This window comes from Corvus kubaryi, unplaced genomic scaffold, assembly GCF_017639235.1.
Source record: "Corvus kubaryi isolate FWS band 111438036 unplaced genomic scaffold, C.kubaryi_AGA036_p1.0 68, whole genome shotgun sequence".
NCBI lineage: Eukaryota > Metazoa > Chordata > Aves > Passeriformes > Corvidae > Corvus > Corvus kubaryi.
In genome coordinates this window covers 4637921-4652915 of record NW_024582056.1, presented here as the reverse complement: position 1 = coordinate 4652915, position 14995 = coordinate 4637921, and the positions used below count along the sequence as shown (strand labels likewise).

General features: G+C 37.1%; 1 protein-coding gene across 1 annotated transcript in view; it reads right to left on the bottom strand.

Moving 5' to 3' along the window:
• Window positions 1-14313, bottom strand: part of LOC121674448 (cadherin-12) — a 430502-nt gene extending 416189 nt beyond the window's left edge. Inside the window, exons 1-2 of the mRNA XM_042048820.1 lie at window positions 14261-14313; window positions 10567-10652 (exon numbers count right to left, since the gene is read on the bottom strand). The gene's annotated coding sequence lies outside the window, so the exon portion shown is untranslated. The remainder of the gene's footprint in view (window positions 1-10566; window positions 10653-14260) is intronic.
• Window positions 14314-14995: the final 682 nt, after the last annotated feature.

Below are 14995 nucleotides of genomic sequence, written 5' to 3'. Positions count from 1 at the left end.
ATGGTGTCCTGTTCTGGATCCTCAGCACAAAGCAGGTGTTGGACAACTGAATCAAGTTCAGCGAGGTGGGGCTAAGCCAAGCCCTTGCCCTTTGGGAAGGAGCTCTTTGCACTGAGCTGGAAGATGAGACACAATAAACATGAACTAAAAACACAATGCAATTTGTTATAAGGGGGAATGACTTGTGGCGGGAAGCAGGGAAAGCACTGTGGGAATAATTAGGCAGTGAAACAAGTTCTCCAAAGAGGTTGTGCAGTTTCCATCACTGTAGATTTTTAAGACCTGGTCTCAACTCTGTGTTGATCCTGCTTTGAGCAAGAAATCAGACTAGGGAACGTCCCAAGGCCCCTTTGAACCCAATTATTTTATAATTGTAATGCAGAATTATACACATGTATTTTTGCACAAATAGAGCCTTTGATTTTGGTGGTTGTCTTGACTAATCTGAAGACTTGTTGCAGCAGGCAACAGTCTCCTGTTGAGAACTGCCTCTGTTCAAGAACCGCAGAAAATAAAAGAAAAACTTCCGGACAAACAGAACATGTGACTGGAATCTCAACTGCAGTGCTGCTAAAATATAAAGGGATTTTGTTTAACCATTTCCTTTAAACCTATGTGCATGCCCACACATATCTACTAGTGTTTGAAATGCAGCCACATGAACAGTTATATACACACATGTATTAAGTAGCCAGGACCTATTTTGCAAGAGATCCAAACACACCACTACAAACTATGTTTTTACTATGGGCTTAATTCTCTTTCATGTTTTTTCCCATTTGCATGTGTTCAAGTCTATTCCCACCAACAACAGGATACAATAATATATAAGTATAAGCACACTGTTTCTCCATTATTGAAGAGGATGAATTTGTTGAACCACCAGTCACTTTATCAGTCTGTTTACAGTACTGTCATCAATGAAAGTTGGTTAATTAAGTTCATATGAAGAGGAGTGATGCTCAGGCATGAAGTTCAGGCCTAGAATACTGAGCAAATTAGTTATAATCAGGATACCAAGTCAATTAATTTAAAAAATGAAAACAAGCTCAATTTTCACTAACAATTCAATCTTTATTTTTGATATCTATTCCATTTTCAAATCTCAGAGTATGTTATGATGCTAAGACACTTCAAATTAAACCTAATTTGAGCATTCTAATAGAGCATCAATACTAATTTGGTATTCATTCTCAGCTCTAGAGTCCTGAGAAGTTACAGGCAATTTTGCTGTTTACAAAAGAAGACATTCATTTAGATTGAAGTTCAACAGAGCAGATATTAGTACAACCACAGTACCAGATTAACTTATCTAACTCCCTTTAGACTCCTGGAAAAAAACAAAACAAAACAAACCAACCAACCAACCAACCAACCAACCAAAAACAACAAACCCCCCCCCCCTCCCCAACTTAATTCTGCGTGGAATCAGCCTGTGTTCAGATATGAGCAGTGGCAAGAATGGAACCCCTTACGTTGAGCTATAATTTCAAACAGGCATCCTTATCAATAACAAGGAAGGGGCCTTCTCAGCAGGGAAATAACATTTGGAACCCTGGTTCTGTAGCACAAAGTTATGTACTACAAGAGCTCTTAAATTAAATAAGCCAATCCCAAAAGGTAACTGGGGGAAAAAGTCATTACAGGGAAGGTCTATAAGGAGGACACTGAATAAGTAAAGTTGTCTAACCATGCATGCTTCCCTGATAAGAGAGAACAATACTATCGGACAAACAACATCAATGTTATATTGTTTCATTTTATAGCAGAAGATTTTTCTGCAGTACAAGGGATCAATGCCAGATTTATCTAAGTTTACCAATATAAGAAGTACCAAATTTGATTTCTTCCATTTTCTATTACAAGGTTGAAATTGAGAAAAAAATTACCTTATTCTCATTTACAGTCAAATAAAATATTAGGACCAAGTCATATGTCAAGAAGGCAGCTGACAGTAAGTCTCCCTAAAGCTATAGCTACCAACTCATCCTGATACCAAGGAGAGATGCCATAAAATAACAGCAATGAAATGCCAAAATAGATTTGTGAGAAGCAGCACTGATTTGTCAGGAAGTCAAACTCATCCATCCAGTCTCACTAGTGACCATAGAACACAAAAAAACCAAACCAACAGCAACAAAACAAAATCATATTTTGAAGGGAGAATTGAAAAAAAAAATGTCTTGGGTACATCAGACAGTAAGAAAGTGCAAGGGAATTTCTACTTTCTTTAAAAGAATATCTTTCTCTTTATTAGCCTAAGGCTCAGCTTTGTACCATCTTCAGGTTAGTTTTATGCTTTTTTGTGTATGCATCCACTACTTTTTGTGTTCATATTTCTCACAAATTTCCATGAAACACTCTCTTCTTCTCACCTCACATGGTTTATCATATATGCCTGGAATAGCTTATTCATTATGACATACCTACTTCTTTCCCTTTGACCAGCAATAGCTTTTTCTTAGTTGTATATAATAATTGTTATTCTAGGTACCTCCTCATCTTGGAAACTCAGGGTTGTTTTCTTAATACATTGTTACAGTATGTTTATGGAAAGCAGGAAAAAAGTTTGGACTCCTAAGATTTTATTAATTTTCCTTTTCCAGGTAGGGCTGTTTCAGTGCCTGTCATGCACTGGTTTCATCTGTTTGCCTTTCACTATGTTCACAGACTATAGACTGTTGAATGGAAACAAAGAAATCAAGAGGAAAAAAAAACCCAACATTTTTCCAAGCAAACTTTTCGTTTCACGTTTAGTATACAGCTTTAAGAAAGCAGATATATCATCAGCAAAACAGAAAATTATTTTTACATTATCTTTTTCTAGTAAAAGCATTATAAGAATGTACACATTATAAGCAATCTTATGAACACACCACTTGAAAAATCACAGTTTGCTGCTGCATGCCAATATCAACTGGTTTCTTGGAATAATTTATTGACTCAGCAATGGCTCCCAGGACTTTGGTATCAATTTTCTGGAGCATTCAGTATTTTTCAAAAAGTATCATTAAGTGCAGTACAGACAGAGAGTGGCCAGACCATTACAATGTGCTAACACATTAATGATGCAATTTGAAACCCACCATTATAAACAGACGCATGAAATGAATGTGAACATTAATTTATGCTAAGGCTTCCTTTGAAAAAAATTCTAGCCGCCCATTATTAGAATTATTGACTCTTCCTGGTACCTCCTGGATGCTGTTGGACAAATAATAACTTAGGAATTGTACAGTCAACACTATCAATGCACTTCACAAAATTTAGGTTTTATTGAGAATGTTATAAAGTGTTAAAGAAAAACTACATAAGAAAGAGGGAGCTGCTTAAGCCTCCAGTGAGGCTTAGACCACTGTGATCACTGTTAAAATCACTGTGATTTTTTTTTTAAGAGTTTTGAGGAAAACCATTGCTTCCTAAAGGACAGTAGAAACATTTCTCAATTTTAGCTCAGTAACTTAACAAAAATTACATTTCTCTAGCTGGCATCATCCACAACCTTGAAATGGGTTAATATTTCTGAATGAACTATACACAATAAATTCTAATTTGAACAACTTTTGTGTTGTTTTAATATGCTTGCCTGGTTTCTAAATCCAAATCAAGGCTGTAAGAACTTGCATATGTGTGTACTTTGTGCCCCTTTAACACCAATCTTCTCAGAAGATGAGTTTCTGTTACTTGCCAATTGATCTTGTAACCTGATTAGATTACCTTTTTTCCAAATAATAACTAACTAAATAAATAAAATTAACATCAACATAATTTAATTCAGAAAGATTTTGTGCTGCTGAGAAAGTCATCAAAAGAAACAGGCAAAAAGGCTCTTGTCTTTCACAATGTACATGTGCCCAGATAATAAAAGATACTTTTTGTGATCCACTAATTGACTCTCCTGATAACTTACATAATAATGAAGCGTAGCTATAGTCTTTGTTGTACATTCAATACAGTAATTTGAAAAGTCTTCAATAAATTTCTTGATATATAATGTATCCATAAATCTATTAATGGTCAGAGAGGTGGAACACCTCTCCTATCAGAAGAGGCTGAGAGAGTTGGGGTTGCTCAGCCTGGAGAAGAGAAGGCTCCAGGGAGATGTGATTGTAGCCTTTCAATGTCTGAAGGCTTATATGACAGACTAGAAGAGTGTCTTTACCAAGGCCTGTAGAAACAGGACATGGGGCAACAGTTTTGAACTGAAAGAGGGTAGATTTTGGGTAGATTTAGATGGGATATAAGGAAGAAAATTTATTTTGTTTGTTGGGAGTTTTGGGGTATTTTATTAGTTTTTGTTTACTTGTTTAGTTTTACACAATGAGGGTGGTGAGACACTGGGACAGATTGGCCAGAGAATCTGTGTAAGTGCTCGAGTCTGGGTTGGGCAGAACTTTGAGCAACCTGCTCTAGTGGCAGGTGTCCCTGCCCATGTCAGGAAGGTTGGAACCTTCCCAAACCATTCTGTGATTCTGGTTTAAACTCCATTTTGTTTATTCAGCTCTCAACATTATTTCTGTGGCATACTCCATATTGCACTCTATTTCCTGACTTCCTTCAGTTACTGGTGATGGCATTTTTATTCTACAGCTAGAGAACAAGATGGGTACATCCATAACTGCATAATACATCCATAATTTATTAGTCAAAAAAGCCTTGCAAAATAAGTTTCTGGTTTCCCATAGACCACAAAGAAAAAAGATTTTAAAAAATGAAAGGAAAAAAAAAAAAAAAAGAAGAAAAAAAAGGAAAGCATTAGGCATGTCCTAGATGTGCTAAGCCATTATGACATGTGACAGATGATGGTTAAGAGAAAAAAAACAACCTTGTCCTAAATCTGAATATCATTTGCCACTCATCAACATTTCTGATAGCATGACCAGCTGCATCTTATCACATCATGGAATTGTTCCTGTGGCGAAAAAAATGACATAAAACTAAACCAGCCAAGTCTAACTAGATATGCTATGTAAAAAAGAAAAATCTCCAAGTATTATTTATTCTTTTCTCAGGTAAGAGAAATATTAAGTAAGTGCATAGGGAAACAGAAAACTTAATTCATGTTCTGGAATAGTTTTTTGAACAGAGTACACCAACAGTAATGGTAGGGGGAATTTTATCTGTAAAATTACAGCTATGAAAAGCTGGACAAATCATAATAGACAATCCTGTCCAATCCTGTACATTCCCTAGCACTGAAGATTTGTGTATTTTGCATACTTCAATTTTGTTAACCTTAATACAAGAGTTATTTCCATGGATTGATAATGTGAATCTTATTAAATGGAGAGGTCTGCCTTGTATGACTGCTTCATATTCAAACACAACATTATTTTGCCAGTCTTTTTGTTTACGTCAGGAAAGGCAGGAATATATCTGTTTTCCCAGCATTTATTGCGAGTAGCAAACAGTGGTGCAACTGCAGCTGTCCCTCATAGTCAGAGCATAGCTTATTTCTGAAAGTGCTGGATTCCAGCTAGTGCTGGAAGCATAAGCCATGCTGAGTTACAAGCCACTTGGTGCATAAAATACAGTGGGGAAAAAAGGTAACAGGCAGAACTGTTTCAACATTTAAGACTCAGAATGTTAAACCCCCATTTTTACAGGATAAAAGCTCATACCCAAGGGAAGGCAAACAATGGAGAATTAGAAAGCTGCATACTAGGTATGAGATGTGCTTTCTCAGCAGCAAGAGAAATAATCTCTGGAGACCATTTTATTTGTTATAAGCTCCATACAAGAATCAAAGCAGAAAGCAACATAAAGCACATACATATTTTTGTAAAGTATCATAACAGCTTTTAATTACATTTGTTCTACACACTTTCCTGTGCTGCTATCTTTGAAGTTTATTAACACTAATTACTGGATTTCGTATCTTAAAATGCATAGTTAATCCAGGATTTCAGCAGAAAAAAAGGTATGTATGTTGCAAGTGGCTGTTTGAATAGCCAAACACAACTCATCTCCTGATTTAAATGAGCAGGGAGAATGACAATATGGCTTTTTGAGATCTCTTCAAGACACCTCCATCTACAGTGCACTTTTTTCATTATAGGTATGATATCCTCAAGCGAGTTTCTGAAAATCTTTTTGAAGTATTTAATGAGATATGAGAAAGAAAAAAAGAAGGTATTTTAAAGGGCTATAATACTAAGTTGCCGAAAGTAGGTTTTGATTTAAACAATTTTCAGAAAACTCTAACAAACCACCTAAATAGTATTATAATGTTCCCTGTAAAATTAAGTGCTATAAGAATTTTGCAACTTCCAATTTTTCTAAAACAACTAGTGCCTGGAATATGTTCAGAAGGAACAATTTCAGCCCTTTTAACTGATGTTTTCAAAGACTGAATTTATTCTTGCTCATTTAATATTTGCAAGATGGCAGCACTGCCATCTTATAAGCAGAGATTCAGAAAACACTGTGCACATGAAACTGATAATAGCAGTTGCATCTGAAGCCATTGATAAATCTATTACATTTAATAAACAACAAAACTGTCAGACCTCTTTTTAGAACAGTAACTCAAATCTAGAAGTGTTTCCTGTTGGGTGGACTGATTCTGTAGTCACATAGAAATAGCATTTTAACCCAACACTGAAATACACTTTGATGAAGATAAACTCAGATAATTAAACATAACCTCAAAAGACAATCTGACAACTTTTTAGAAAGAAGAGAGCGGCAATATAACCATCGAGTTGAAGAAAAATAACTGCCTGTATACAGTATGGGTAGTCACAGATTGCCCATTTATAAGATAAAATGCTAAAATGTCAACCTATAAAGATTCTGGAATAATGGCTAATTTTCAGTCAGTAAAGCCTGAATGAGATACATTTACATAAAAATCCTTTGATCTGAACATTGAGCTCTTTGTTCATAATCTCATTCTGCAACACCCATCACTACCTCTCATCCCTGTTTGTTGATGAATTGCTGTAGGGTAGTTAAAAAGAAGCCCATTAATAAGCAGCTACCAGAATACATGAATGTTGAAATTACACCAAGACTCCAACTTTGTGTTGACATGAGACTATAAAAAACATTGAAAAGTACTACATTTTATCATCTGTGCAGATTTAAATAGGATAAGAAGTAGCTATTTTAACAACTCTTCTGCCTTCCTCTAAAAACTCCAGAATACCTCGTAGAAAAGGAGATATGGGAAATACAGTTATAAAGGAATTTGCTTCAATTACAGGCCGGTTTTCATCAAGATTTTCACCATGGCTTCTCACACCAATAAGACATAGATAGAGTTTGAGAAAAGGCAGTTCCACAAATACTCAAACCTGCTAAACACATATTCCAGAGACTGGCATCTGGCATTCCAGAGACTGAAAGCTTCACATGTCTACCTCCCCACAACCAGCTAAATATGACTAGTCAAACTCAACTCATAAAGGCCTTCCAGTTCGCACTTTTGAGTACTTCCTTTTCCTTAAACTACGTGCTTATAAAATTATATGCTTCCTTGCAGGTAACTAACAGGGAACCAAACACTCACCAATCAGGAGATAAATCCTTATGCTCATTTCAAACACAAGGTGAAAATGAGAAGACAGTTCAATGACTACAGTTAAAATCCTGTGATATCACACCAGCTGTTTCAGCTTCCCTGAGCCTAGAAGCATTTTTATTTTTAAAATATGACATTAACCAAAATAGCATTTAACTAATGATCTCCTTTTCCAGTGACTATCACCCTGTCACTGATTTTAGAAATCAAACAAAACACAGAACGGAAAGTTCCATCTGCAGGGCATACATCCTCATGCTGTGTGTCCCCAGTTGGTTGACACCTTTCAGAAAGGTCTCAATTCTCTGATAAAGAACATTTATCCCTCTCTCTCATGGCCCATTCAGCTTCATCTTGCTCTAACAGTGACAGGCAGTTTTGCACACTAGAGACTGATCTTTTGTAAGTTCTGAATCACAGGACTGTCTAAATTTTTTTTCCTGCTGACATAATCCCAGGCAAAACTTCTACATGAAACAATACTGTCATGCCAGAAAAACTCAACAATTAGTAAAACACAGCATGACCTTGTAAATAACCATGACAGATAGCTAGGGAAGAGTAAAGAGAACAAAGTAAATTTAATTCCCCTTTTACAAACTCATCTGCAAAAGACAATCTATAGTTAGAATATTCTGAAGAAAAATCCTTAAAAACAGAAGGCAAAAGGATCAGTTATGAAGAGCATTTTAAGGACAAGATAAATGCAAACATAATATTCTCAGCAAAACAATCTAAGTTACAATTACTTCAATTAGGGACATCTTCCTCTCTGGAGACTTGCATACAGTGCAACTTGTATAACATTAATTCTCCATTATAATTAGCTCGCAAACACAGCCTGTTATTCATAAGGCATTATACTGTATTCATTACTGCTAGGTTGTGTGATAAAACTAATCCCCAGAACCACAAAGGAGCCCAGAGACACAATGGCAGGAATGGGAGCACTCAGCTGCACTCAGACCCATCCCAGGAGCCATCTGCCCATCACAGGCCCACCTCCACAAGCTCAGAGGAGCACATGGATGCACAAACGCAGGTGGGAACTCAAACCAATTGAGGAAGTGGCAGGCATGTGGTTTGGGTGGGTTTAAGTGTGGTGGGGGTATTTGTGGATGCAAATGCCAAGCAATAAACATCCTATCTGGACCCCTCCCAGGATTGTCCCAGCACAGCCTCAGCCTCACTGTACAGGTGTGAAACCCATCACAAGGAGTCAATCAGGAGCAATCTGGAAATCCCTTCACAGATTAAAAGTGTTGCTATCCAGGAGACACACCATAGGATGAAAAGAAAAAGCAGTCCCAGGTCACAGGACTTACTGTAGGATGTTTAGAGGAGGAACCAGAGATAGGAAAAGCCAGAAGTTTAGCTGATTTGGGAAGTAACAAGAGTAGGATAATAGAAGGATAATGAGATATAAAGGCTGGGTCACACATAAATAAGTGCTTGGTCAGTACACTCATCTGCCCTTGCCCTGCACCTGACCAGCACAGACCGTCCTGTCCTGTCTCCTTATTAAACTACTTTCTACCCCTTTTGTGGGTGAGAAGTCTCTATGCTGTGTGTAAATGTGTGGCTGGCTCTGGATATGTAGCATGAGCCCTGTGTGTGCATGTGGGAATACATCTTCAGCCTTGCTCCTAGTTGAGCCTGGGGACGTGTAGCTGCAGCACCCTCACCTCACCTCTCAGGCTGATGCATCCTGTGTGAAATATTTTGCTTTAACAGTTCTCAGTTGCTGTCTCCAGGATTACTACATAAATTAACTTAATGACAAAAATTAGGGTGCTTTGTCAAAGTCTGTCACTTCTAGAAATCAGAAGGAAAATATTTTGAGGATATCATTGTACAGAACTTGTGTTAAAGTACAAGGATTACCAAATGATGTGATCTCACCACCACAAAGACACACTGCAGTCCATTGTTCCTTGAAGAACTTTTCTGGAAAACACCATTTGCTATACATCATGCTGAAGGTGTAAGTTCAGCTGGTAACATGCAGAGTTAATGTTAATTTATTCTCTTTTTCAACTATTATAGACCACAAAATTTCTTTAACAACAAAGTAACCTCCTCACTCTAATACTTGCAGTAGAAGAGTATACAGACACCTGTTTTCAGGAATTTCTAGTAGAATTATGTTTCAATTATTTAACATAAAAACAAGTAGGTCAAAAAATATCTGAAAGCAGAAACAACTTGAAGAAGTGTTTATATTATCTAGTATTCTAGACTACAAAAGTATTTCCAAGAGGAAATCCACCCTAATGTGACTAACAAGTAAATGTAACCAGACAATGTCAAAGTCAAGGATTTATCCTAAGATTTTGTCCAAAGGCAAAACACATCTGCTCCAAAGTACAAGTTAACTTTAACATATCCATATGTGGTTCTTCATAAGAGTATAGAACAACCTTTCCAAGATAATATGCAGTGTCAACTTTATTATCTAGGTTTTGCGTATATGTTCTCATTTGAGAAAGCACAATTCAATAGCAAGGGCTTAGAAGAAAGACCCTCTAACCTTAATTTGTATTTTGTTCATGAATCAGAGCCAAAAGTTGTACACAATAGAAGCAACTTTTTACTCTGTACATTTACTACAGTAACTGAGATGAAGAGAGATGCCAGTTGTGACTTGATTTTACTGTAGTTCTAACAATACCAATAGTCTTGCAGATGTTGCAGAAATTTCAGCTACTTATTACTACTTCCAACTCTTCCAATTTGAGCTCCAAAATTATTTCACACTAAATAAAAATATTTAGATCTTTTCAAGGATCATTCTGCATATTTCAATTTAAATAATATTTAGCAAATAAAGTATGAAACTTTCTACCTGTGAACCAAGGCATAAGCTACTCTAAAAGTGTAAAGTTCTTTGCCATGCAAAACAAACGGAATTGTGAACAAATCTTGTATGAGCTATTGAACAATATACTATAGATGTAAGAATTTTTTGTTCTTATTGATACAGATGCTCACATGTAGTAGGATGCTCTGCTTAAGTGGGGGTAAAACAGCTCAAACTTCACCTTGTTTGCAGAAGTTATCCTTGATGGATGGAGGTGAGGGTCTCACGGTTTCTGAAGAATGCTGAGATCAGCCCGACTCATCAATCCTAAAGATAAACATTTTGAGGATGTGAAAAATAGCATTTCCTGATGGACTCTGGCACTAGTGAGGATGTGGCAGACAAAGTCTCTGATAAAGGAACCAACCAGTGATAGTACTGATAACTTATCTAAAGCTGCTGAGTTGACACAGCAGGCTAGAAACTATGACTGACAGTCAATCACTTTATATTATAAAAGCCCAGCCCCACCTTTGAACAGCCAGGACTTCTAACACATCCCTTCTAAGAGTGTGTATGGAGATCCCTCTCTTGAGAGGAGATGCCCCTCAAGGTTACTCCTGGAGGCTGAGTGAAAGATTTAGCCACAGTTGTTGGCATAGCTGAGTAACATCAATCTCTAATAATTATTTTGCTAGCTTTAAAACCATTGCTTCAATATTGCTCCAAAAATTAGTGTACAACACTAGTAGTCATAATTATACTGTGTAAGAAATAATTTTGATTAAAATATTTTAATCTAACCATTACCATTATCAATTTAAGTAAACAATTTATTTTATTGATACAAATATATTTGTTTTGCCATCCTTAATCCTGTGGGTCAAAGTCATACAAAGGCTGAATTACACCTATATAATCCTTTAGGCATAGACCATTGACCATGTCTGGGACTCTCTAATCAGAGATGGAACACAATACAAGCATTGACTAGAACATTAGTCTCAATAAATCCAGCAATAAAGCAGAAGGAAAAAAAAAACAACAAAGAAAAAAAAAATTAAAAATTAACATTTATAGATGCATAAGATAATGTTTGTACACATGAAAGGTCTTCTAATACAAGTACCAACATGTTAAAAAGCAATATGTTTCCTTGACTTATTGGCCTAGTTTAGAATGAAATATTGCCCTTCAAAGAAGTAGCACAAGACGTTACAGTGAGCAGCAGGTGAGGCTGCCTATACATGAGCCTCTCGGATGCTCTGCTGTGTTCAAGGTACAAATTCCTGATGCTGCTGCTTCCAATGTCAGCAGGTATACTGGTTTTGGCTAGGATAGAATAAAATTTCTCCACAGTAGCTGGTATGGGGCTATGTTTTTTGGTGGAAAGTGTTGATAACAGGGATGTTTCCATTACCCCTGAGGAGAGCTTACACAGCATCAAGGTCTTTTTTGCTTCTCATGCCAGCAGCAAGGAGACTGGGGGTGCACAAGAGGTTAGGAGGGCACACAGCCAGGACAGCTGATCCCAACTGACTGAAGAGATATTTCATGCTTAATATATAAAGTGGGGAGGAAGAAGGAAGAAAGGGGGGAGGAGTGATGGCATTTGTCTTCCTAAGTAACTGCTGCATGTGGTGGGGCCCTGCTCTGCGCGTTATGGCTGAACAGCAGCCTGCCCATGGGAAACAGGGAATGAGTTCCTAGTTTTGCTCATGTGTGTGTCATGGTTTAGGAATGGTATTCTCCAGTTTAGCATTGCCACTGAAACCATGCACCACTCACACACTCCCCCTCCCCTCACCCAGCAGTGGGCTGGAGAGGAGAACTGGAGGCACAAAAGGTGAAGATCAAGCGTTGAGATAAATACAATTTACTGGAAACAGCAACGAGATGAGAAAATGAACACTAACAGCAACAAAATTAATAATAAAAGCGTACAAGAGAGAGGCAAGAAATCCACATCAAAATTCTCACCATGGAGCTTGACCCAATCGCTGCCACACTACCCAAAGGCAGAAGAGAGCCCCTTCTCCCATCCCCAGAAAATGATATGAAGTGGCATAGAATAAGTACCAGGTCCCAGCCGTGCCCCTTCCTCACTATGGCACAAATTAACCCTGTCCTGGCCAGAGCCAGAACGGTGTGGCTTTTTCTATCCCTGTTAAACTGTCTGTCTCACCCCACCAGCTCTCAGTTTGACCCTCGCACTTCTCTCTGCCATCACACACCAGGGTGGGGGGTGAGTGAGTGGCTATGTGGTGTTCAGCTGCTGTCTGGGTTTAAACCACAACACCAGGCATGACAATTTCTTATTTTTACAGTAGGTAATTAGAGTCCAGCTCAGCCACTCTGAAACATATTTAACTGAATCTTGGCATTTGCTGTAGTTCAGTCATAACCCCTGCTGCCAGCACATGCCACTAGAATGGGATTCATCCAATAAAACATTTATCTAAAATGTTCAGATGTGCCCATGACACTTTCTAAAAAACAGGCTTTTTTATATTCAGTCCTTCAGAGAAATCTTGAAGCATGGGGGCTTCTTTCAAGTTCTTTTCCCACTAGTTCTCTCTCAATTAAATTGCTTTTTCTGCTGAATTTCTTTTTATATTTTGGTAGTGAAGCAGTTGCTCTTTGTAGATTTTTCAAATAATTTTATCTGTTTGTTGCCAGGAATGCATCTTGAGAAAAGCAGGAGGAAAAAAAAATATTTAGCCAGAAATGGGATTTTTATTTATGCTCTAATAAATGAAGCAATAATGTTTTTTTTTTTTTATATGTTAAAAAACCAAATACATTTCCGTCAGAAAATAACATTAGGGTCTGACTTTTTAGCAGGTCTTACTCTGGGAGGGAATGGGGTAAAGGTTTTAAACCAAAAGAGCGCATATTCACAGTACATATTTGGAAGAATTTTTTTTTACAATGAGTCTGGTGAAACACTGGAACAGGTTGTCCAGAAAAGTGGTAGGTGCCCCCCTGCTGGAAACATTCAAGTTCAGGCCGGACAGGGCTCTGAGCAACCCCATCTAGCTGAAAATGTCCCTGCTCATGCCAAAGAGTTTGGGTTAAATGATCTTTAAAGGTCCCTTCCAACCCAAACTATTCTGGGATTCTACGGCTTGCAACATAGTGAATTTGAGCAGTTTCCCCTTAAAACTTCCATAGTTTTAAGAATTTTGTCTTCCACTATGAAGCACATACTTATAGCTAAGTTAAAATGTCATTCATGATGAGCAGAAGGTGATACTATAATCCCCTGAAAAAAGTACAGTTTACATTTTTCCCTACAACCAAAGCCTACTCTATTAACACTGCAATGGTCCTGCAATTAATATGAAGCTAGTATAACTCTTCATACATTTCAAATATACTCTGGGACAAGGCTTTTTGGTTGAACTCATTTGCCACACTCGGGGACATAACTGCTTCTTTTCATATCCATCTCTGGCATGTGGATCCATCCCACACTTCCTAAGCATTTTGGAATTCATCATAAGTTTATTTCCACAGCCATAGTGTGTATTCTCTCACAATGGGGGGAAGAATCTCTATCAAATAATAATCTATTACGTAGATTGAAAATTAAGCTATAGGAAAGCTAGATTACTTACTCAGGACAGCTTGGGAAATTTGTGGCAGAGTGAGAAATTGAGTCTAGATGCTTAACCTGAGTTCCCAGATAAAATATATGTAATAAACATTAATGATGTATACAAGACCACAAACGGTACAAGTTTATCTAGGTAAACTATTTGGAAAAATCTGATGGTTTTGTGTTTTCAATAATGAGACTGAACACCTAAAGAGAAGGAGGTCAGAAAGTTGACATGACCACATGACAAACAAGAGGTGGTTTACTGTATCTTAAGTCTAAGGTTTTGTGCAACAGACAACAATTTGAGAAGCATTAGTAGGTCTTTGGTCACCTTATAAGATGCTGTGATGACTTCAAACATTGTAATTCTTGTTAAACTTTAAGGTTGTCCTTAAAAAAAAAAAAAAGAGCATCAATGTAAATATTTGCATACTTAAATCCTTCTCTGTTAATTTTTTCTACAACCTAGCACATATTTCCAAGTTTTATCTTGGAGTCAATGTCTCAAATTTTCATCACATCAGAGAACACAGGCTTTCAGCACACAGTATAACAAATTCCTGGAAAAGACCACCATGTTTTATTACACAGAAATCATTAGGGCAGTAAGAGACAAAAATATATTACAGGTTAAAAAAAAAACAAACTATCCTTTCTGGAGAAGGAACCTTGCTATTTCGGTGAGAAAAATAAAATGAAAAAAACATATAAGAATTACAATTTAATATTTTTTTTCCCTCTACAGAGATTATAAAATTCCAGACATGTTACAAACATATGCAGACTGTATGCTCCTAAAGTGGTTTAACATACATTTTTATCTTTGCGTGAGATTTAAAACCAAAGCTCTATACAGGGATTTAAAAATCTAGTTATAGATAGTCTGCAAGAAAAGATAGTAAAAAAATACTTCTGTATTAACAGCATACTCCCCAAAGCCCTGAAACGTAACAAACCCAATCTACTGCAACCACCTTTGAACCAGAATTATGGCCACTGCAATCTCAGTATCTGTTATGGCAGAAAGCATCAGGGAAAAATAGCAACTATGGGAGAAGAACTCATT